The sequence below is a fragment of the Dendronephthya gigantea genome, unplaced genomic scaffold (genome assembly GCF_004324835.1).
Source record: "Dendronephthya gigantea isolate DGI-Jeju-01 unplaced genomic scaffold, DenGig_1.0 000117F, whole genome shotgun sequence".
In the NCBI taxonomy this organism is placed as follows: Eukaryota; Metazoa; Cnidaria; class Anthozoa; order Malacalcyonacea; family Nephtheidae; genus Dendronephthya; species Dendronephthya gigantea.
In genome coordinates, this window is record NW_021163127.1 from 571,612 (window position 1) to 594,873 (window position 23,262).

Genomic DNA, 23,262 nt, shown 5'->3' on the forward strand with positions numbered 1-23,262 from the left:
TTATCAATATTAACTGTTTGCTTATGTTGCATTCGAAACAGAAGGTCGTTCAAGTTGTTATTTCATAAAGGACCTTCTGGCAAAAACAGGTTGTTATTTTCCGTTTCAGCGCGAAGATTTGCATCAAATGCGTAAATCTGGTTAGCAAATGCGCAATGCGGTTGCCTTGCCTAGCCACGCTATGTCCATCAAAAAAACACATTGCGGTTTCTATGTTTTTGAAAATCCGGTTCATTCTACGTTGAGTCTCGAGTTGATACTTGTAAGAAAGCAGTAAAAGGTTTGTAAAAGGTTTGTTCTACAGCTTTATTCACATTGTGAAACAAAAGTTTCTATCTTTATTCTACCTGGATCAAAGCTGTATCTACTCGTATGATAGTGAAAGTTGGTGCAGTTTGCAAACCAAAGTAAGTACTGATAATATGTTGTTTTAGTTGTGATAGTTGATATGTTAATACGTCAGATACGTTGTTTCGCTAAATGTTTTATTTACAAAAGGATTAATAATTTGCGTTTTATTTCATGCATGATTAAGAATCCGTTATAATCGGTATATAACCTATTTGTCCAGTGTACGCATGTAATGTACACCCTCGCGCACCAAAACCTGTGCTAAGTGTTTCGATAAGCGCTGCTAAAATTGGTTTAGTGCTAATGTTGCATGCTAATTCTTAGTTTAATAAATATATCTCATTTATGTCAATTATCCAGTATACTCGTATCAATTTTATGTGATAGGTTAATATAGTTTGTCTGCTTATCCCATTTTTATATAGTTTAAACTGACGCAATAGTCTCAATTGATTTATTTGAGGCAAATTATCAAAATTCCTGCATCGAGTTGGTTTTATTTTACGAACCGCATCTACCCCTGTAGATTTAGTCGGAACTCATTGACATTAAATTTCTGTCCCAGTGAAGCTACATTAGTTCGAATTTGATGCATTGTTAGAGGAATTTACCCTATGTCAAACCCTTTCAGATTTTATCGCTGTCATTCCGGTTGGATTTATCTATACGGATCAATTAACGCATCCTTAAAAGCCAGTGCTCTCATTTTTGAGGATAATTCCTTAGAAATAAGAATTCTGAAGAGTTTTTAGGATCTTTTCAATCTTTCTCGTCAATTAGCCCTGGAAATCATCTCCCGTTAATTAGCCCTAGAAAGTTACAATTTGTAACTTTTGTGAATAATTTTTTTTAAACAGTTTTATTTTCTTGAAAAAATCCCGACAAGAATATTTGTAGTTTTACAAGTTTAAGGAATTTTATTAAAATGCAAGGAATTTTGCCCTTTTCTAAAGGAAACTAAAAATTTGGTTGTGAAAGCACTGCTTAAAAACAGACGCGATTAATTAAGAGCAATTAACGTTAGATATCCATGGCTTCCAAACAGGGACAACTTCAACAATGAGAGAAAGGCAAACATAACCCGAAAGGGAATTGGTGGACAATTCTGATAGTCTGCCAGCTATAAAGGATCTTTGGACCGAGTCGCGTGATGCTTTAAATGAACTTCATACGGCTTACATGATTCTATAATAATGACCGTTTGTTTGCATGATTTCATAATATTGACACATGTTTCTATAATATTGCTTATATGATTCTATAATGTTGATTGTTTGCTTACACGGTTCTATCATATTGATTGTTGGCTTACATGGTTCTATAATATTGACTGTTTGCTTACATGATTCTATAATATTGACTGTTTGCTTACATGATTCTATAATATTGACTGTTGGCTTACATGATTCTATAATATTGACTGTTTGCTTACATGGTTCTATAATATTGACTGTTTGCTTACATGATTCTATAATATTGACTGTTTGCTTACATGATTCTATAATATTGACTGTTGGCTTACATGATTCTATAATATTGACTGTTTGCTTATATGATTCTATAATATTGACTGTTGGCTTACATGGTTCTATAATATTGATTGTTTGTGTTACATGATTCTATAATATTGACTGTTGGCTTACTTGGTTCTATAATATTGATTGTTTGCTTACATGATTCTATATAATATTGACTGTTGGCTTACATGGTTCTATAATATTGACTGTTGGCTTACATGGTTCTATAATATTGACTGTTGGCTTACTTGATTCTATAATATTGACTGTTGGCTTACATGGTTCTATAATATTGACTGTTGGCTTACATGGTTCTATAATATTGACTGTTGGCTTACATGATTCTATAATATTGACTGTTTGCTTACATGGTTCTATAATATTGACTGTTGGCTTACATGGTTCTATAATATTGACTGTTGGCTTACATGGTTCTATAATATTGACTGTTTGCTTACATGATTCTATAATATTGACTGTTTGCTTACATGATTCTATGATATTGACTGTTTGCTTACATGATTCTATAATATTGACTGTTTGCTTACATGATTCTATAATATTGACTGTTCACTTACATGATTCTATAATATTGACTGTTTGCATAATATTGACCCAATTAAGGTCCTACTTTTTTATTGTATGGTTCTATAATACTGACTGTTTACTTGTATGATTGATGTTGATTCTTTTGTATGAAAACATTCTATAATATAGAATCATGTAGGTAAACAGTCCAGTATTATAGAATAATATAATGGGTTATGAATGTAGTCTTTGTCTGGTGATTACTTTCATTAATCAAACCATGACTTGTTCATGACTATTTTTCGCTTGCTTTTTCTACATACATATCTTGTTTGTTATCTCTTCTTTAGAGCCAAAAATGTCATACCCGTTTAAATTTGATCTTGAATTTCCGAAAAATATCAGAAACAAGCCACATATTATTGCAACATTAATAAACCTAAAAGAATTTATTGAGAAGGTATGTACAGTAATTGTTCTTGTTTGTTTTTATTTACATTAGCATATAATGCCATTTACAGATGATGCATCTTGACACATGTTTGATGAACAATATGTTTTCTAGACAAGTTTAATCATTTTTTACCATATTATACCTTCCTGATATTGTGCATTTTAAGAAAGCGATAATCGTACACCATAATATGTACTGTTGTTACAGTGTACGGTTATACATGACCCTTACTGATTATGAACTCAGTATATAAGTTGGCAATTGAAATTTTGTCCAAAGCATTTGCATACATACAGTATGTAAGTATATACTGCAGTGGATCACAATATTGGTTGGTATAAATTGGCACATTTCATATTGTATGCAACATTCATTGGTGCCTAAGCGTGTATTTTTCCATTAGCAATGTCCTAAACATGTTTTAGTGTACAAACACTCGATCTTAATTGTTGATCAACTTGGTCTATGTGTGTATATAGTATTATATTCTGATTTTCAATTACCAGAAATGCTTTCTGGTGAGATTTTGTACTTTTTGTTCTAATAATGAAGTTGCTAGTTGTTTCAAATGGGCTGTCCAATTGGATTTAAGTGAAATGGGAATGTTTTGACAATTGGCAAACAGTTTTGATGTTTAAGTTGTAAAGCAAAGTTTTAGTTGTAAACAATTATTGTATTTAATATAGGAGGTTATGGGATCATATAAGGAAGAGTGGACTGAGAAGAAAAAGGGGTCTATTGTAACAAGGGGACTCTCTGTTTATGTGACTGTGCCTGATGAGGTAAGTTCTTGAAATACTGTAATGCTTTTTCAGGCTTTCAATCCTTTTTCTTATTCACAACCTGTGAAGAATACTTTATTGACTAATATAGTTGCACAGAGTTTTTGCAACCCTACAAGTGTCGTTCCTGACTGATCTTGTATTATATAGAAGCACAATGATGAAATTGATCAACATATGGAAGATCTGCAACACCTGATAAATGAAGATAAGGCTCGTTTTGAGCAAAAACATTCACTGACTCCATCAGATGATTCAGCCAATCAACCTGGGTGTTCATCAAACCACGCCGGGCTAGCAAGCGTGTGATTTCAATCATTTGACAGCCTTCAAGCGCCCGCTCCACACGTCAGCGGCTAATAGCAAAAGTATCAACATGGCGTCTCTTCTCGTAAGGTTGCACGAAATTGTGGAAGATTACAGTGTAAAAAACAAACAATAAAGAACTTGCTGGGAAGATAGGGAGCAGTGTTTTAGCAGCGGCTAGGGATGTAATTAAAACCTATATGTTCGATCGACCAAATGCGCTGCAATATGTATCGGTAAAGCCCATGAATATTCTGGCCAGGGAAATTGTGCGTATAAATTCAATGCTTGTTTGTCGTATGAGGCCAACTCCGGTATACAGAAGTCCGTGGAAAGTTTGTTTCACAAGATATATGCCAAGGGAAGTGTTTGGTTTATTGGATGAGTTTATTCAATTGGTAAATAGTCAAAGTTCACGTTTGGAAACTAAATGCACTGCGCGAGTTGTAATTAGTGATGAAGAAAAGCTCATGCAGCTCTTTATACAGTTGGCAAATGGATACAACACCGAAAATAACGAACACTTAAAGGAACACGATCTTCTCCAGACAAAACGATTACACGAGGGACAACAATGCAAAATAATTGTGAGTGCAGATAAGCCACTCATACTTTCGTACTCTCTCAAAAGAGAAATCTTAAAAATAACCTTTTCTTATGGTTGCTGGAATGTTAATGGCATTCCACAGCACATTTAGTAGATTTGTTAGTTCTTTAACTTGTATGTGTGCTATCGGGACAAGATTTGGCTGTCTGTTACAAGGAATGTGAATACTTTACATTCAGATGATTAATAAATGTTTCTCTGACAACATGTCCCTCTTTGTTGTGTCTCTTAGCTTCTCTAGCCTTTCATATATATAAATATATACATACACAGTATATATAATACACTAAATTAACCTGTTTATGTTTCTGTTAAGCACCAGCACTCTCCCCTTGACAAGAAAAATCATCAGGTGTTAGAGAGAGTAAATTACTAAAGTAGAGTGCATCAGGGTGCAATGCAACTCTATAGGTGATTATATTTTTCTCAAAATGATTCCAGTTGGAATTTATGTAACTGGTTTTCTCAAGTGCATGCCCTAATGTAATGAGGACAAAATTTAACTTATATTGCACCCTACTACTAATTAGTACAGTATTTTACTCTGTCCAATGCCAGCAATTTTACATACCGGGTATCAAGCTAGGGGACAGAGGTTAGCTGGCTTATATCTGCCCATGTACCCAGTTAACTTAATGAGTGGCATTGCATCCTACTTTAATATTTTACTCTGGGTAAAGCCAGGCATATTTTTACAAGTCAAAGGGACACCCCGTGTCATATATGGGTTAATTCAATTTATTAATACTGTAATATTTATTTAATTGTGGCAGCCTTTTTTATATCTGCCAATGCAGTTTTATCTTAGAAGCCCATAAATGATCGTGCACCTTGGGTAGCCTAGAACATAAGAGGCAAATATTTTCAAATAACTGCTTCTGTTGTACAAATCATTGCAATACCACTACATAAGCCTCTATACATAAACACAATTTATCTTAAAACATCAGGTAAAAAAGAAAGGTCCAAAACACTAATTGTTTTTATTAATCTTTATTTAAACCATGAAAATATGATCATCATACATACTGTAACATTGGCATAAATTAGCTTTCTAATTTACAATGTAACCACTTTCGAATTTATCAATTCAATAAATAATTTTCTTAAAATTCATGAAAAATTCATAAAACATTCATAAAACATCACAGTAAATTAAGCAGGACCATCGCAGAGAAGGTTGGGTAAGGGGTGTGAGCATGAATTTTGGTGACAAAATAGAATGCAGGTACAGCAGGCATGTTCCTGGATGTTTTATTTCCTTCAAGTGTTAATTTACAGGTTTGTGGAACAAGGATTTTCCGGCAAAGATTCTTGTCTACTGTAATTCCCTGTGCCCAACCTTAGCTAGCGATGACCCTTATTAAAAACAGCTAAAAAATTGCATTGTAACATATTTATTCACAAGCCTAAAGCTAAAACAATTAACACAAGCTTTTTGAAGATCGAGAAATCTTTACAAGCTCCAAACCGAAAAGATTACCACAAGCCCAAAGGTAAGGAAATCTTCACAAGCCTAAAACCAAGGAAATTTCAGAACACAGCTCACCATCAGTTGCTGAAACTTCAAGTGCCTTAAACATTACTGATGAGCAGTAAATGTTCAGTATCAGCCTTTTGGAAGCCACAGTACCAGAATTCAGATTATATAATAACTATAGTGAAACACGCAATGTGATTGGTCAATAGCCGTGCAGGATCAGACAATCCTGCACGCGAAATTTAAATGCCTTCGCGGACTACGCGGGATTTTCAAAATGTCAGAAAATGAAAACAATTCATCCAATATGAGTTTAAACGTATTAAACGAGAGACAAGTGAGCGCGGAACGAAGGTTTACCCTAACCACGGAAAATGAAGTAGACGAGTTAGTGTCAAATGCCCAAGCTCAAAGCACAAAAACTAAAACAATTTATGCAGTAAACATTTTCAAAGGTGGGTTTGTTTATAATACGATATTTTACTATAACATTTATATTGAACAAAATTTTCCATTCACAAGCAAAGTAATACAGCAAGTGTAAGGGAAAAAAATTTATTAATAATATTATTTTTCAAGAATGGGCCAAAGTCAGGCAAATAACAACACGGTTGCACGAAATGGACAACACGACGTTGGACAACAACTTGAAATTGTTTTACGTAGAGGTCAAAAACCAAGATGGGAACGACTACAGCAAGTCGACTCTGCTCGGTCTGAGGTATGGTTTGGAAAGATATCTAAACTCTCCACCACACAACAAAGGCATTACAATATCTGGAAACCCAGGGTTCAAAAAGTCAAATGTTGTCCTCAACGCGAAGCTAAAATCCCTCAAGCAAGAAGGCAAAGAAAATGTAAAGCACAAACCTCCGCTCGAGCCAGAAGATATGCAGAAACTGAAAACGAGCCAGGTGTTTGATTGTTCGACTCCCCTTGGGCTGCTGCGAAACGTGTGGTTCAATACGGTGTTGTTTTGGTGTCGCCGAGGTCGTGAAGGTCAACGAAACCTAACCAGAAACAGTTTCATCTTCGCACAAGATCCCACCGGCGAAGAGTACGTAACCATGACACACAGCGAAGCATCCAAAAACCATCCCGGTGGAATTAAAGATAGCGAAAGTTTTCAGCATATGGGCCGAATGTACCAAACAAATGAAGAAAACGACGGCTACAGCGCCTGGAAGCTCTACATTGGCAAGTTAAATCCGGCTTGCGAAGCACTATTCCAGTACCCGAAGCGTAATTGGAGACCAGACGATGAAACGTGGTATGAAAATCGTCCTCTTGGTGTCAACAAACTTGGCGATATGATGAAGAGTATTAGTGAAGCAGCTGGTTTATCCAAGGTCTACACAAACCACTGTGTGAGAGCTACATCGATCACGCTTTGGTCAAATGCTGGCTTAACCAACCGCCACATCATGTCAATTTGGGGTCATCGCAATGAGCAGTCCTTGCAGCACTACAATCGCCGACCATCAACATCCCAGTTAAAGCGCTGCAGTGATGTATTATCAGAGGCTCTTGGCAATAAACCTGGTCCTTCTGATCGACATGTTGCTGTCCAGCGAAGGCGAACCGGCGAAAGTCTTCAGACCCATTCCATCCAGGCTTCAACTACAACAAGTACTTCGACTAGTGGCTCGACAAGTACAACAACTCTCGCGTCGAAATCGTCCAGTGTTCAGATTCAAAATCTTCCAGACTTTGGCTCTTTGTTTAGCGGTTGTTCTATCGGAAACGTTAACGTTAACTTTAATGTGCAGCAGTGAACTATAACTCTCATTTTATGTTATATTTGCACGTTAAATAGCTCTATATTTTCCCGATCAAATTTCGTTTGAACTTGTTGTTTCGAAGACATACGTGGGGGGTAGCGACTCTGTTGTCTCTGATTGGTTAATTCACGGATGTTGTGAGAATTGTATATTTGATCATTGATTTTAATAAAGTTAACCGTTGTTTCACTACAGTTATTTTATAAAACAATTACCAAATGATTTTCCGTGCAGGATTGCGTGATCCATGCACTTGGGATGTTGCTCGACTTTCGGAAAGCGTGAAAATACACTCGCCTACGGCTCGTGTATTTTCACGCTTTCCGAAAGTCTCGCAACATCCCGCGTGCATGGATCACGCAATCCTGCACGGAAAATCATTTGGTATTCCTTTATTGATGGATCCTTTGGGATATATAGCTATCTTTGTTCTTATGATATACAAAATAAAATGGATCAAGTTTCCTAAGCCAAATTGATGAGATGTAATCATGCTTCAGCACATTATCCCATCGTCCTGAAAGGTTAGAATGCCGAGCATATTGTTGTAAGCAATCATGCTTTGCTTCTCTCCCTTGCATGCTGTTGATACCAAGACCAACTCCGTATTTCTTGTATATCAATTCAAAATGCCAAGGAATTCCATAACCAATAGTCCATATAGTAGGACTGACATCTGCCAACATCAAAGAAACAGCATTAAAAAATTGCAAACAACATTTTTTTCAAATCACCAATGACACTTGCATTATCAACAACAATTCTAGAGAACAAAGAGACAGCATCACGCAGCTTTAGGCAGCAAAATGCTAATGTGGCTAACCGAAGCTGAGGCTGCTTGGAATCATTTGGCAAGGTTAATGAATGAATGAGGTACATGAAGTTGTGCGATAACATCCTTGCATCCTTTCCAGTGAAGCGATACTCAAATTTTTTAGACCTACCACTTTTGAACCAGATTAAGATCTTTTTATACAATCTGGAGGCCTTAACATCATCTTTAAGGGCAAAGAGGAACTTTTTAAAAGGTGAATCAAGTGAGAGAGTTGAAACATCAGTGCATGATGTGGGAATGTTTGATTTCACAACAGCTTCCTGCAAGATCTTTCCATGCATGTACTGCCATGCATTGTTTGAATTATGCAATGGCTCTGCATAAGCTTTATCAATCAGCCTACCAAGAACTGGTTCAAATTCTTTCCTTGAGCCTAAATCTCTGATTGTATTTAGGACTTTTTTGCGCCTAGTTGAGCTGGAAAGATTTTTGGGACTCAACTTCTCCTTTGTTTTTGCCACTAGCTTAGCTACCTCTAACAGTCTCTCATAAGCCCATGGTTGCCAGGTATTTTTTGGCTCAGGACCAAGTGTACCATTTACTGTCCGCTTATTGTCACTGTTGACATTAGCAAAACTAGAAAAGAAGTAGGAAGCATTGCATAACTCTCCACTAAATGAAGCCAACCACTTCATGTCGGCAGGGACCATTTCAAAGGAAAATGTAACCAAATACCCATTAACAAAGAATTCCTTTGATTCAATAGCCTTAACATCACTTACAATCTTTTTTGCAAAACGCTTCATGCAAACATGATCTTCAGCACAGTTACCCCCAGCAAACAAGAAGTTTTCGTTTTGGCTTGTAATCCTATCCCCACTATTCAGAAAGGAAACAAGCCATGCCGTTGCCTTATCATGTTTGCCAAATGGAGCACCGTCAGCTCCGATTGAAACAAGGAAATGGTAATGCTCATACCCAAATTTCATCAAGTACGAATTACATCCTACCAATTTATGAATCTCTATGTACAACTCAGCTAAAATAGGCAAGAACTCATGTAATTTCCTATAAGCTCCATTAACTTTCTTATTTGAATCACAAAAATCATTCAGTTGTTTGACACTCCCAGCATTTACACTGTTGATATATTTAATTAACTTGGCATATGGCAATAATTTGGGAATTCGTACATCTTGACATATCTTAAACGATTTTCTTCCTTTGCTCTTATTATTAGACCCCATGGATATGTTTAGTCGTACAGCCTTATATTTTTCTTTACTTAATAAACCTTTACTGTAAAGTACTTTTACACTTCTGGTTATATTATCCTGGGATGCTTCAAATGAAGTTACATAGCTTTTTACAACAGATCCGATTACCTTCTTGCTTGTCTTATTGGAGTTGGCAAAGTACGCTTTCAACTTATCTGGGGTGGCCTCATTAATCAAAGTGCACCACATTCCATCGAGAGTGGGTGAGTTGTTTTCATTAGATCCACCATGGATACCTTGTTAATTAAATTCAAATAATAATTACCTCATGCTTTGCAGAAGTGAGAAAAAAAAGTAACAGATGAGATCCTAGTATACAATGTAGCTATCTACAGATTTCTTTAGCATACAATGTAGCCATCTACAGATGGCATACAATGTAGCCATCTAGCCATTGTTGCACCCCTCACAAGGAAATTATATGACTTTAAAGACTTTAATTGTTTAAATGAAACTTATGAAATTTGTGCAATTGTAGCTGTTTATAAAATATATGCTTTCCATGATGTATAACTGTAGAAAGTATTGAGCAACTTGGCTGATATTGCTTAATTTTTCAAATTGAAAACATAGCTAAAGGAGCTATTCAACAGTTAATTAAATCAATACTTTAAAATCTAAAGGAAAATAGAAGGATTTTAAAGGTTGATCTAATTAAAAATCCCCACAATTTCTGCAGGGCCCCATGACCAAGGTCAAGGTTTCTCACAAAGCATTATGAGCTCATTGCTTGCACCCCCATGGACTTTTTGCACCCACAGAAAAACCTCATATAAGCATGCAATATCTCAAAGAAACTAGTCAATGTCTCTGAATCAACAACCTCTAAGTCTCTAACAAACATATATATATATAAAAGCTAAAAAACATAACGTACTGTACCCTGACAGGTGAGAATTGTTTTTTTTCGCCTTTGTCTGGCGGCTTGTTCAGATATGCCATCAAGTTTTTCAGAGTTGTATTCAACTACTTTTGAAGGCTGCTGTAATCTTTTCTTCACCTTTCGCTTAGTCACACTCAGCCCTGGGCATGTACTGTATCTTGGTCCTTTAAACTGACTAAGAATTGATCCAATTTCTTGGTGTCTGTTTCTAATTCTACCTAACTACAAAGAAATATGCATTTGTCATTAGACTGATAACAAAGATCTTTACTGAGTAGTTTTCTAAATTGATTGTACTAAACTAGTTCTCTTCTGTACTAAACTTACATTCTACCATAATAAATCAATAACTTAGCTGATAGTAATTAATATATAACCAACCTAATTCTGCTCTACCTTCGCTGATACGTTTTTTAGCTTTCTTTCTTCGTCTTGAAGCACATTGCAACTGGTTAAAAATTCTGTACGAATCTCCTTTCTTCGTTTTGCTAGTTGGCCTACAGGGAAATGATCCTTGGCAATAGCCTTCGCAGACCTTTTACGTTTTTGATGGCGACCCATCAGCCCACTGATCTATCTAGTCTATAACACGCTAACTAAAAACAAAAATACGGCATAAATTCAGCCTGTGATTAAAACTTTGGTTATTCACAAACAAGAAAACATACCTACCAAGGATTCTGCCTTTTTGAATTGATTGTTTAACCTGCTGTTGCTGGGCTTTGTGAGAATAAACTATGGACGTCGACATTTAGACAAACGAAATGGGCGAGAATACACTCCACAAAATCAACAGTAAAAACCTTGTTTATTTAACTTTCGATACAAACAAAACACATCATTTGAAACCTTGAAGCTTGCAGATTATGATTCCAAAGTCCACGTTCACGCATGCTGTGCCAATCTCCTTACATTTGTTAAAACCATACACCCACGCGCGTTTTTGCACTCCCGATAAGATCCGACCATTTTGGAATTTTAATCGGGAATTAAGCGCACGCCAAAATGACGTAATCTGCAAGCTTGCAAGCCCGGCGTGAACATGATTGACGAAAAACCTGAGGTGAGAATTTACTTCATGCTGTATTGGCAGTCCACTACTTGTAATATACTCGATGATAGATACACTATTAAGGACTACATACAGCACACAATACCGTGTTAAAGTAGTTAGCGCAGTAGATGTATACTAAACTGAAAAACTAATTGGAAACTTTTGTTATGGGACATAATAATTACTGTACATGTTTTCTCCATGAATTACACAATGTACTGTAGCAATATCTTAATTAGCATTCAAGCCCTTGACACTGTGCTGCCTTTCGTTCTAATTTGCTCATAAATTACATCATTAACGAGTATTTAAAGAGACGATCTTGCAATGTGGTTGAATGTATCATATCGTCAGTATTGCCATTGCTATATGAAATGAAAGTATATAGATTTATTATATACAGTGGGGATCAAAAGTCCGAGTCCATCGGGTCGATAACGTTTCTTATATTGCGATAATTTACAAATAAATGATATCTTGTGAGTTGGAGATAATGGATATGTTGATCTTAACTTGCGTATTTTATGATAGTAATGCCTCCCATAGATTTCTCGTTAATTCGCATGGTATTTAAGTTGAATAAGAAATGCATATTATTATTTTTGTTGACCAAAAATGGCAAAAAGAGGGCCAACAATGATGGGGTGTATAAAATATTGAGATGAGGTTATATGTGCTGCTTTTTTGAGTCAAGTTCGTATTCAATTGCATGAAAATCTGCGAGACCAAGGACTATACTCTTGCAAAGGAAAATGGAAAGAAAGTAGAAGAAAAACCACCTTAATTAATGGTAGAATAGAGTTGAACCAGCAGGATATAACACAAATTGGCACTGTTCTAATATTTTGTATGACCTCTTTTCATTTCAAAACAGCTTTGACGTTTGTTGGATGGAGTGAACCAGTTAGTATTACTGTTTCATTCTATTCCACAATTGATTAGGGACAGTCCACTGGTTTCCTTCTGCTTTCTTTCCATTTTCCTTTGATTGAGAATCCCTTGCATTGTTTTGCAGATTTTCATCTAATTGAGTATGTACGAACATGATTCACTAAACGTTTCCAACTTTTCATTTGACACATATGTATAACCTCATCTCAATCTCTTGCCATTTTTCGAGACATCCCATCATTGTTGGCCCTCTCTTTGCCATCTTTGGTCCAAAAAATAATAATAAGCATTTCTTATTCAACTTAAATACCATGAGAAATAACGAGAAATAAATGGAAGGCATTACTATCATAAAATACGCTAGTTCAGATCAACATATCCAGTCTCCATCTCGCAAAATATTTGTTTTTGTAAATTATCGTAATATAAGAAACATTATCGACTGGACACAGACTTTTGATCCCCACTGTAATTAATGAAATTATATTTGTATAGGAGCAAAATCAAGTCGAGTCATTTGAAGCAATGGGTGCAACTGACAGTGACTCTAGTGATGAATCCTGGACCTCCTCTGAATCAATGTCTGCATCAGAACCTGATGACATACAACCTATTAAGTCAGAAGCAAACCAACTGGCCGACATTGATGTACTTAAGAAAATCATCAAAGATGAAAACTCAAAAAAAAAAGAAAAGAGTGAAAAGTAAAAAGAAGAAAGAAAAATGTGTCAAAAAAGAATCAAGATGGCACTAGGCGTAAGTTGTCTTGCCCTCTATTACCATGCAAAGCGAAAGTGGTCCATTTACCTCGGCATATGCGAAACGTCCACAAGTGGACTCCTGAAGCGGCATCAAAAGTGCTCCTTAAATATAATATTAGAAAAAGAAAAAAAAAGAGAACAGTGATGATGATGATGGACAATCCCCTCCAAAAAGCAGAAGCATAAGGACTACCACCGCCGTCGCCGTTGCCCAATAAGTGATTGCCACACAATTGTGTTTCGACTTCCAGCGCACTTGCAAAAAGTTCATAAACTTGACAGATCGTCGAAGGAGTATTGTAATGCTTTGGCAAGTGCTAGAGTGGTTCCAGACATAAAGCACCCCAAAATCAGATACAAAGAAGAAATGCATTCTCGACATTCGGAGATGACGAAATCGTTGGATGAAGCCAGTGCTAGTTCAAGTTCTGCTAGCTCAGATGATGTTGAAGAGCAAAATGATGAAGAGCAAATAGAGGAAGTGTTGCACGCAAATGGTCATCCTCTTGTTGCCGAGTTTGAGGGGTGAATGAGTTCTCCAGATGGAGGGAAAAGAGATGCAAAGACTGTAAAACAGCATGCCGCCCAGCTTTTGAAGCTGTTAACAGTCCTTGGTCTACCAGATGATGTGGCCTCCCTACTCGATGTGAATCTCATCCAGTCCGTATTCCTTAATGTGTATGTGAAGGACAAAGAATTCCAACCAGGAACCATTAAGTCGTACTTAATGAGCCTACGGCACTGGTACACTTTCCTCCTGTCACACAGACCAGATGGGGTGGAATTCCACGCCGAAGATGTGAGATCAGCAAGGGAAAAGATCCAAATGTGGTCGAAATCGTACAAGAAAGAAGCCTGCACACGTCGACTGGAGAAGCAGGAAGAAGATCTCAGCCACATTCTCACTCCGGAGAATATCTGCTCCTTTGAGAAAAGCGATGCTGCACGCTTGGCCATCAAGATCCTTGGTGAACATTCGGATCCAACAGAAGCTGTTCTCGTGACTCAAAACACATTCACACTTGTGAGAGATTTCTTGTTCAAATTTTTATAGACAATGCAAACCGTCCTGGTGTGATAACATACATGACTATGGCTGAGTACCAGAACATGCGAATCCAAGATGGCGATTGTGTAATCACAGTCAAGAACCACAAGACCAGACATGTCCATGGTCCAGCCTACATTGTTCTGAGTAAGAAATTAGAGGCTTGGTTGTCAATTTTTGTGAAGAGAATGAGGCCCCAAGTGACTATATCTACCAATGGCTACGTATTCTTGTCCTGGAATGGCAAAAGGATGTCTTCTAGCCAGATAAACAAGGCTGTCCAGTCGGTGTTTCGGAAAGCTGGCGTTGAAGTAAAAGTGACAATCACCTCATTTCACAAGTCTTGCAGTAACAAACATACACCAGAAGAATCCAGAATTAAGTGAGAAGTTGGCAAAGCTCATGGCTCACAATGAGTCAACCGCAAAAAAACATTACCTTCTGTCGAAAAAGGCACAGGATTCGGTGGAGGCATTCAAAAGGCTTGGCCAAGTGATGCAAAATCAACCATCAAGTTTGGCAGGTGGTGATGGTAAGTCTACATGTACCAAGGCTGACCATGAGAGCACAGAGAGGCCATCTGATGCGTGTGGCAGAAAAAGAGCTGGTTGGACTGCTGATGACTTGCTACTCTTAGAAAAACATTTTAGCAATGAAATTAGCACGAAAAACATCACACTCGACCAGGTCCGTCGGAAAGTTAAAGAAAGTGACGAACTTCGAAACATGTCACCTAGGCGGGTATATGACAGACTTAAAAAACATAGTTTGCAAATAAAGCAGCCAAATGTCAGTGCCGAATTGCCAACAGAAGAAGAATGTTTGGACGACAAGCTGGTAAGAATGTCTGCCACTTCAAGTGAACCAACTGCCAACGATGAACTATCTGTTGGAATTGTGCCACCTACAGAAAAGAGCAGCAGTCTGTTTTCTGAATGGGACATACAAACCATTAATAAAATGTTTGATGACATGGTCCAGAATAAACCAATATCTCTAGTTGAAATTCAGAAACGCTGCTCTTCCAGTCAAGAGGGACAAAAACTATTGAATAGAATAGAAGAATTTATTGACAACTCCCCATTTAGGGCTTTTCAGTGACAATATACAATACAATTAGACTATAATAAACAATATAAACTAAAACTAGCTAAAAATGTCATCAAAAATTATATATTAAAATTATAAATTATATGAAATTTATATAATATTGTTATTACTCTAAGATTGTTCAAACTCATTTCTGAGCTGGTTTTTTAGATTGTACTTAAAACTGGAAATAGAGGTGCATAACTTCAACTGCACGTCAATGTTGTTCCACAGGCTAACAATTCTATAATAGAAGGTTTTCTGTCCTGAGGCACTCTTAAATAATGGTATATTTAATTTCTGGGAACTACGTGTTTCTCGGCCTGTGATTTCGCCTCTAGATATAAATTGAGAACGTAAGTATGAGGGTGCACAACCCGTCATACACTTAAAAGCCAATATAGCATCACGATAATATAAGTGTGATTTAACTGGCAACCAACGCAACTCTTTCAACACCGGAGAAATATGTTCAAATTTGCGTGTACCGCTAACAATGCGAGCTGCAAAATTTTGAACACCTTGTAATTTGCGTATGTTATTATTAGAGGTGTTTGACCACACTGACGAACAATAATATAACTTGCTAAAAACTAAAGCATTAACAATCTTAACTAATAAGTCTCTGCTAAAAGCATGCTTTGCCCAACTTATCTGAGCCAGACTTAACATGCATGATGATACAGTTGCAACAATATGTTTGTCAAAAGACAAGTTTGAATCAAATTTGACTCCTAGGTCTTTGGCAAAGTCAGATGGAACAATCTCTTTTCCAAGCAAGGATAGTTTAAAATCCGTTAATTTCGACAGCATTTGCCTGCTACCGTACACCATTAATTTGGTTTTGTCAGGATTAAGTAAGAGGCAGTTGTCAAAACACCAATTGCGTATTCTTAAAAGATCGCCATTTATTTTAGTAATAGCAGTATTGGAATCGCTTACACAAAACGACCTCAGAAGTTTAGTGTCATCTACATAACATTCTGATAAGCAATCTTGACTCACGGAAGGTAGATCATTTACATACACACTGAAAAGCAGCGGTCCGCGGGTACTCCCCTGTGGAACCCCACTGGCTACTGGTAACTTTTCAGACAACACCGAGTTTATTCGAACAGCCTGATATCTCTGGGATAAATAGCTTTTAAACCACGACAGACCTTCGAGTGAGACGCCAACGTCTTGCAATTTGCATAATAATATATAATGATCGATACTATCAAACGCTTTACTCATATCAAGCAATACCATCGCAGTTATTTTCTTTTCATCCATAGCCTTAAAGATTGTGTCCGTTGAATGAATTAGTGAAGTCTCAGTTGAATGCCATTTCTTATTACCACTTTGTCTTGTGGAGAGTCTTTGATGCATATCTAGATACAATGATAATTGGATGAATGCAATTTTTTCACATACTTTAGATAGCACTGGTAGTAATGAGACAGGTCTATTATTGTTTGCTAATCTGTAATCACCGTCCTTTGTAATCGCACACACTTCGGCCAACTTCCAAGCGCGTGGAAAAACTCCACTAACAAAGGAAGCATTAATGATTTTGGTGACCCAAGGCACAATAGCTGGTAAGCAGTCCTTGATGACCCCAAGAGTTACCTTATCGATTCCAGGAGCCTTATTCTTTTGCATGGAATTGACAATATCTTCAACAAAGGAGCATTCCACAGTTTTAAAGGCAAATTGTTCTGAGGGTGCATAACTTCTAGCCACAAAAGGCTGTGATGGCATATAATTACACTCGCTAGCCAATTGCTTTATCCTGTCAACTGTTCTTTTCCCAACAGATGTAAAAAAATCATTAAATTCGTTTGCTACAACTATGTCATCTTTGTCAAAACATCGGTTGCCAGCAGATTTTTTTGGTATACACGAACGTATTGTTTTCCAGAGGCTTCTGGCGTCATTGGGGTTATCATTTATACGCCGAGTCACGAAATCTTTTTGGGCTTTCCGTAGCTCGCTTTTGACTGTACGTTTCAAATCCCTATACTTCTGCCAAGCACTTGAGTTATTTGAGGTTCTAGCCAGTTTTCGCCAACGATCTCTCAGTTTCATTAAATCACGAATCTTATCAGTAACAAACGGGTTGGGCCTAGCTCTGAGCTTGACAGTTCTAATGGGTGCATGCTGATCTAAAATTTCATTGAATAGTAAGTTGAAAGCATTCAAGCAGTCATCGACATCATCAAAATTATCTATAACTGACCAGGGAGCCTTCGATATGTCCTCCAAGAACCGATCTTTGTTATAATGTCTAAAACTCCTGACAGAAATATAGGAAGGTTTCGAGCGGCATTTCTTCAAATTTAAAACTGCAACAACCATGTCATGATCGCTAATCGAATTTGGAATAACTTTTGTTTCCTTAATAAATTTCTTGTTAGAAGCAAGTATAACATCAATAAGTGTTCTAGAAGATTGAGTTATTCTTGTGGGTTTCTCGATCATTTGAGATAAGTTAAAACTAGCGCAAAAGTCCAAAAGGACGTTTGATTGACCATTACTTATGTTGATAACATCAACATTTAAGTCACCCAAGATATAGATCGGTTTATCCAGCGTCATGACTGTAGTTAACGTATCGCTAAAGTCCGTTTCAAAACAGGACAAAGGGGTTTGCGGTGGACGGTAAGCCGTACATATTATAAATGATTTAAAGTTTCTCACTTGAATTTTCAACCATAACTGATGTAGCCCATTTTCAGAAATGTAAGATAGTTCACTCAACTGTTCAACTTTAAAACTTTGATTCACAAAAGCACAAACTCCGCCACCTCTCTTATCATTTCGATCAAGTCTATAAATGGTATAACCAGGGAATTCCACTTCTACGTCCGTAACAGAGCTATCCAACCAAGTCTCTGACAAGGTGAAAATATCGAGTTCATGCTTCATTATTAGCTCGTTCGCTAAAATACAATGGTCTTTATTTTTAAGAGAACGAATATTCAAATGAGCCATTTTGATATTTCGAGCTCTTTGACTTTGTTGTTTATTAGATTTTGTGCCCTCATCTCCACCACCATCCATTCCGGGGTTTAACTCAACATCACCACTCAAGATTATTCGACTGAAAGAAAACATTGCTGTCGAATTCGGGTAGTAAACATTCCTGGCCTTCGAGAATGAACGCCGAGCTCCATATTTCCACCTCCGCCGGATTGTCGATTGCACTGTAGAACTAACACACAAATGTGGCTCATTCCCTCAAACACTTTCGTCGCCGTCTGTTGTAGCCACGCTTTCAACAATACAGATCACAAATAACAGTAGGATGACTTTGGAAACGAAAAGAGGTGTCATATAGTTTGGCAAATTTACAATTGTGCACATGCTGTTGACGACCTTGCACACCGCCATTGTGCCACGCTATGAATCATTTGAGCGTTAGGCAAATTATGAACAGAATTAAATATGCCAGAAGAAAATTTCGCGAAGGTGCGCAAATGTAATCCTACTCCACATGTAGGGTGTCCTAAAAGACATAGGGGTAATAAATGATGACAGTAAACTTTTTAACAATTGGTGATTTCGGTGATTTCGGGTTTTTTAGGACACCTTACAGTGTTATAGTTTATTTAATTTTCATAATAGGTAGTAAATCTCATATATAGAAAGTTTAATTTGTTAATTCATAATTACAGTTATGGAAATGATCATCAAAGAATCAATAAATGTATTTTACAGGTGAGCTTGGTGTGTGTGTGTGTTTGTTTCAGGAATTAAAATAGCATGCCCTTTAGCGTGTCCGTACACATTTTGTTTCAGCGTACAATGCAAATGTGTTCTTTTAAATTAAAAGTGTGTTTTTTTCGTAAAGGATAGAGAACTTAACAGGAAATGCGCAACAATTTTCTTAGTTAAAATTTGGAGGGTTTTTTAATAATTTTGACATGCAATTTTTGATGAAAACAAAAAAGGTTATGAAAATGCCACACGAAGTTACGAAAATGCCTCACAAAGGTTACCAAAATGCCAGGGTTACAAAAATGCCCTGGTTACAAAAATGCCCTGGTTACAAAAGTGCTTTAAGTTACAAAAGTGCCCTATAAAGTTACAAAAGTGCCCTACATGGTTACAAAAATGCCCTAATAAGGTTACAAAAGCCCAGATACTTCTTGCTCTCTCTCTCTCTCTCTCTCTCTCTCTCTCTCTCTCTCTCTCTCTCTCTCTCTCTCTCTCTCTCTCTCTCTCTCTCTCTCTCTCTCTCCATAGTCAAGTTAGGGCACTTTTGTAACAATTCCTCTCCCTTGTTGTTCTTTCCTTCTGTGTGCCCGCACAAACTTCATTCTTTTTGCGCATCTTTGCCTAAATGCTTCTATGGTTACTGCCAAATTTGAGCAGATTACCTATTATACTTAGGGAGCAATCGCGCCGCGAACAGTGATTAGGTTACAAAAATTCCACATGCGTTGCTAAGCTTAAAACTTAAAAAAAATCTCTAGTTTGACAAAACTACGCTTAATTCATGTTATTTTGTCTTCTTTGACACATTCCCTTTCTTACCACCACAACCAAATCTCTTGCAATCGACCTGGCAAAATTTTCAAACCAGTATATTATAGGTGTAGTTTGAAATCATGGCGAATTTTGGCTGAAAAAAATTTATGCCCTAAAATGAATTTTCCGCTTTAATAGTTGTCCGAATTGAACGAAACTTCGGCAGTTGAAACATTATGGTATAAGAAAGATCTTATCTAAATTTCAGCTTCTGTGGTTCTTTCGTTCGTTTTTTATTCAAGATTTTTGTAAAATTTCAAAAGTTACAAAAATGCCCTTTTGCCAGAAGTCATAATCTTTTTAAAATGTGCTTTATGTGGAATATTGTAGGAGAGTTTTGTGTTTTTCAGGAAGATCTAATGCATACAAGATGTTGTGAAAAATTTTGTTTCAATAATTAATATCTTTCTTGAAAAATTAGATCGTTTTATTATAGCGGCTACACCCTCACTCAAGTTGAGTGCTTCCAACAGTTCGCCCTCTACGCAAAATTACGAAAATTATTGTACTTCAAGATTCAGGTCCCTTTTAAAGGGTTTAAAAACATTTGTAAAGTGGTATTACAGTAATACGACTTTAAAACTGTTCTTTAAACCGAGTCTTTAAAATGGACCTGAACCTTGAGGTAAAATGATGTACTTGGTATTACCCTAATAGCTAAACTCAGTTTAGATTCCAGATTCTAAATTCCAGATCAAAATTATACTAATTTTTTTTATATGCAGCTAATGATACTTTATTCATCAGCTTTATTCGTAGTGAGCCTGAGGCCTGGCTACTAGCACAAATTTTGTTATGATCATATCAATCCTATGATTCATTCTTTTTGTCTAAATCAGCGACATTTAGCAAGGTTGTGTTTCTGTATGTAAAACTGCTACAAGGCTGTTGTCCTCCTTCAAGGTCAGTTGTTTTTTTGAATAAATTATCAATATCAACTATTTGCTTGTGTTGGATTCGAAACAGAAGGTCGTTATAGTTGTTATTTCATGAAAGACCTTCTGGCAAAAACAGGTTGTTATTTTCCGTTTCAGTGCGAAGATTTACATCAAATGCGTAAATTTGGTTAGCAAATGCGAAATGCAGTTGATTTGCCTAGCCACGCTATGTTCGTCACAAAAACACATTGCGGTTTCTATGTTTTTGAAAATCCAGGTTCATTCTACACAAAAACAGCCTACCTAGCTTAGGTTATTCATTCTACGTTGAGTCTCGAGTCGATGCTTGTAAGAAAGGAAAGGTTTGTTCTCCAGTTTTATTCGCATTGTGAAACAAAAGTTTCTATCTTTATTCTACCTGGATCAAAGGTATATCTACTCGTATGATAGTGAAAGTTGGTGCATCTGCAAACCAAAGTAAGTACATAGATATAAGTTGTTTCAGTTGTGATAGTTGCCGATATGTTGATACGTCAGATACGTTGTTCCGCTAAATGTTTTACTTACAAAAGGACTAATAATTTGTGCTTTATTTCATGCATGATTAAGAATCTGTCATAATCGGTATACAGGGTGTATCAAAAAAAAGGAGACCTTTAGAAATCAAGCTATTGTTAAAATTTGAATGCTTTTTCAATTGCATTTGCACATATGCTAAACCGTAGTGCGTGAAATATTGATGGCATGCATGCATACATTAGAAAAAGGAGACCTTTAGAAACGAATTGACGTTTGTACACAAGATTGTCTGCTCCTGGGAATTTGAAAATAACTTTAATAGCATATGGAAAAATAACGACCCAAAAATATTCAAATGACTAAGCACAAAAGCGATAACAGTATGCGTGTTAAATTGCTTTAGCTGTTCCTTCAAAACATGAACAAATCATTTGTTCATTAATTTTTAACACTGCGTGCGAGCATTAGGGCTGTTAACATGAGTTAGAATTGACTTTGAATCCGGAATGGCTCAGCATTTCATTTTACAAACTCTGCCTATTAAAATGTTTACATGAGTCAGGAATGAATTACAACTTGATCTGACACAGATTCACTTGACATTTCGATCCCGAATGAAAATTACTGATAAATTGAACATCAAAAGAACTGAATGTCATGGACCATGACCTCCAACGTTGCCTCCATTTCTCTCAACACAAACTACCGTACGCTTGTGCATATCGCGAACTGACAATCTTGTGTACAAACGTCAATTCATTTTCTAATGTATGCATGCATGCCATCAATATTTCACGCACTACGGTTCAGCATATGTGCAAATGCAATTGAAAAGGCATTCAAATTTTAACAATAGCTTGATTTCTAAAGGTCTCCTTTTTTTTGATACACCCTGTATAACCCAAATGTCCAGTGTACGCATGTAATGTACACCCTCGCGCACCAAAACCTGTGCTAAGTGTTTGGATAAGCGCTGCTAAAATCAATTTAGTGCTAATATTGCATGCTAATTCTTAGTTTAATACATATTTCTCATTTATGTCAATTATCTAGTATACTCGTATTAATTTCATGTGATAGGTTACTATAGTTTGTCTGCTTATCCTATTTTAGTTCGAACCGACGCAATAGTCTCAATCGATTTATTCGAGGCAAATTATCAAAATTCCTCCATCAAGTTTGCTTTATTTTACAAACTGCATCTACCCCTGTAGATTTATTGGGAACTCGTTGACATTAAATTCTGAAGAGTTTTTAGGATCTTTTCCCGTTAATTAGCCCTGGAAAACGCCTCCCGTTAATTAGCCCTGGAAGGTTACTATTGGTAACTTTTTATAATCAATTTTTTTCAAACAGTTTTATTTTCTTGAAAAAAAACCTGACAGTAATAATTGTAATTTTACAAGTTTAAGGAATTTTATTAAAATGCAAGGAGTTTTGCCCTTTTCCAAAGGAAATTGAAAATTTGGTTGTGAAAGCACTGCTTAAAACGGATACGATTAATTAAGAGCAATAAACGTTAAATATGGCTTCCAAACAGGGACAACCTCAACAATCGAAGAAAGCGCGCAGTTTGGCAAAGGCAAACATAACCAGAGAGGAATTGGTGGACAATTATGATAATCTGCCAGCTTATAAAGGATCTTTTGACCGAATTGCGTGATGTTTTAAATGAACTTCATACGGCTTTCATAATTCTATAATATATTGACTGCTTGTTTGCAGGATTTCATAATATTGACACATGTTTCTATAATATTGACTGT

At 36.5% G+C, this 23,262-nt stretch overlaps 1 pseudogene; it reads left to right on the plus strand.

Moving 5' to 3' along the window:
• The first annotated feature begins 13,211 nt into the window (after positions 1–13,211).
• LOC114535421 lies at positions 13,212–15,177 on the plus strand (annotated as a pseudogene).
• The last annotated feature ends 8,085 nt before the right edge of the window (positions 15,178–23,262 follow it).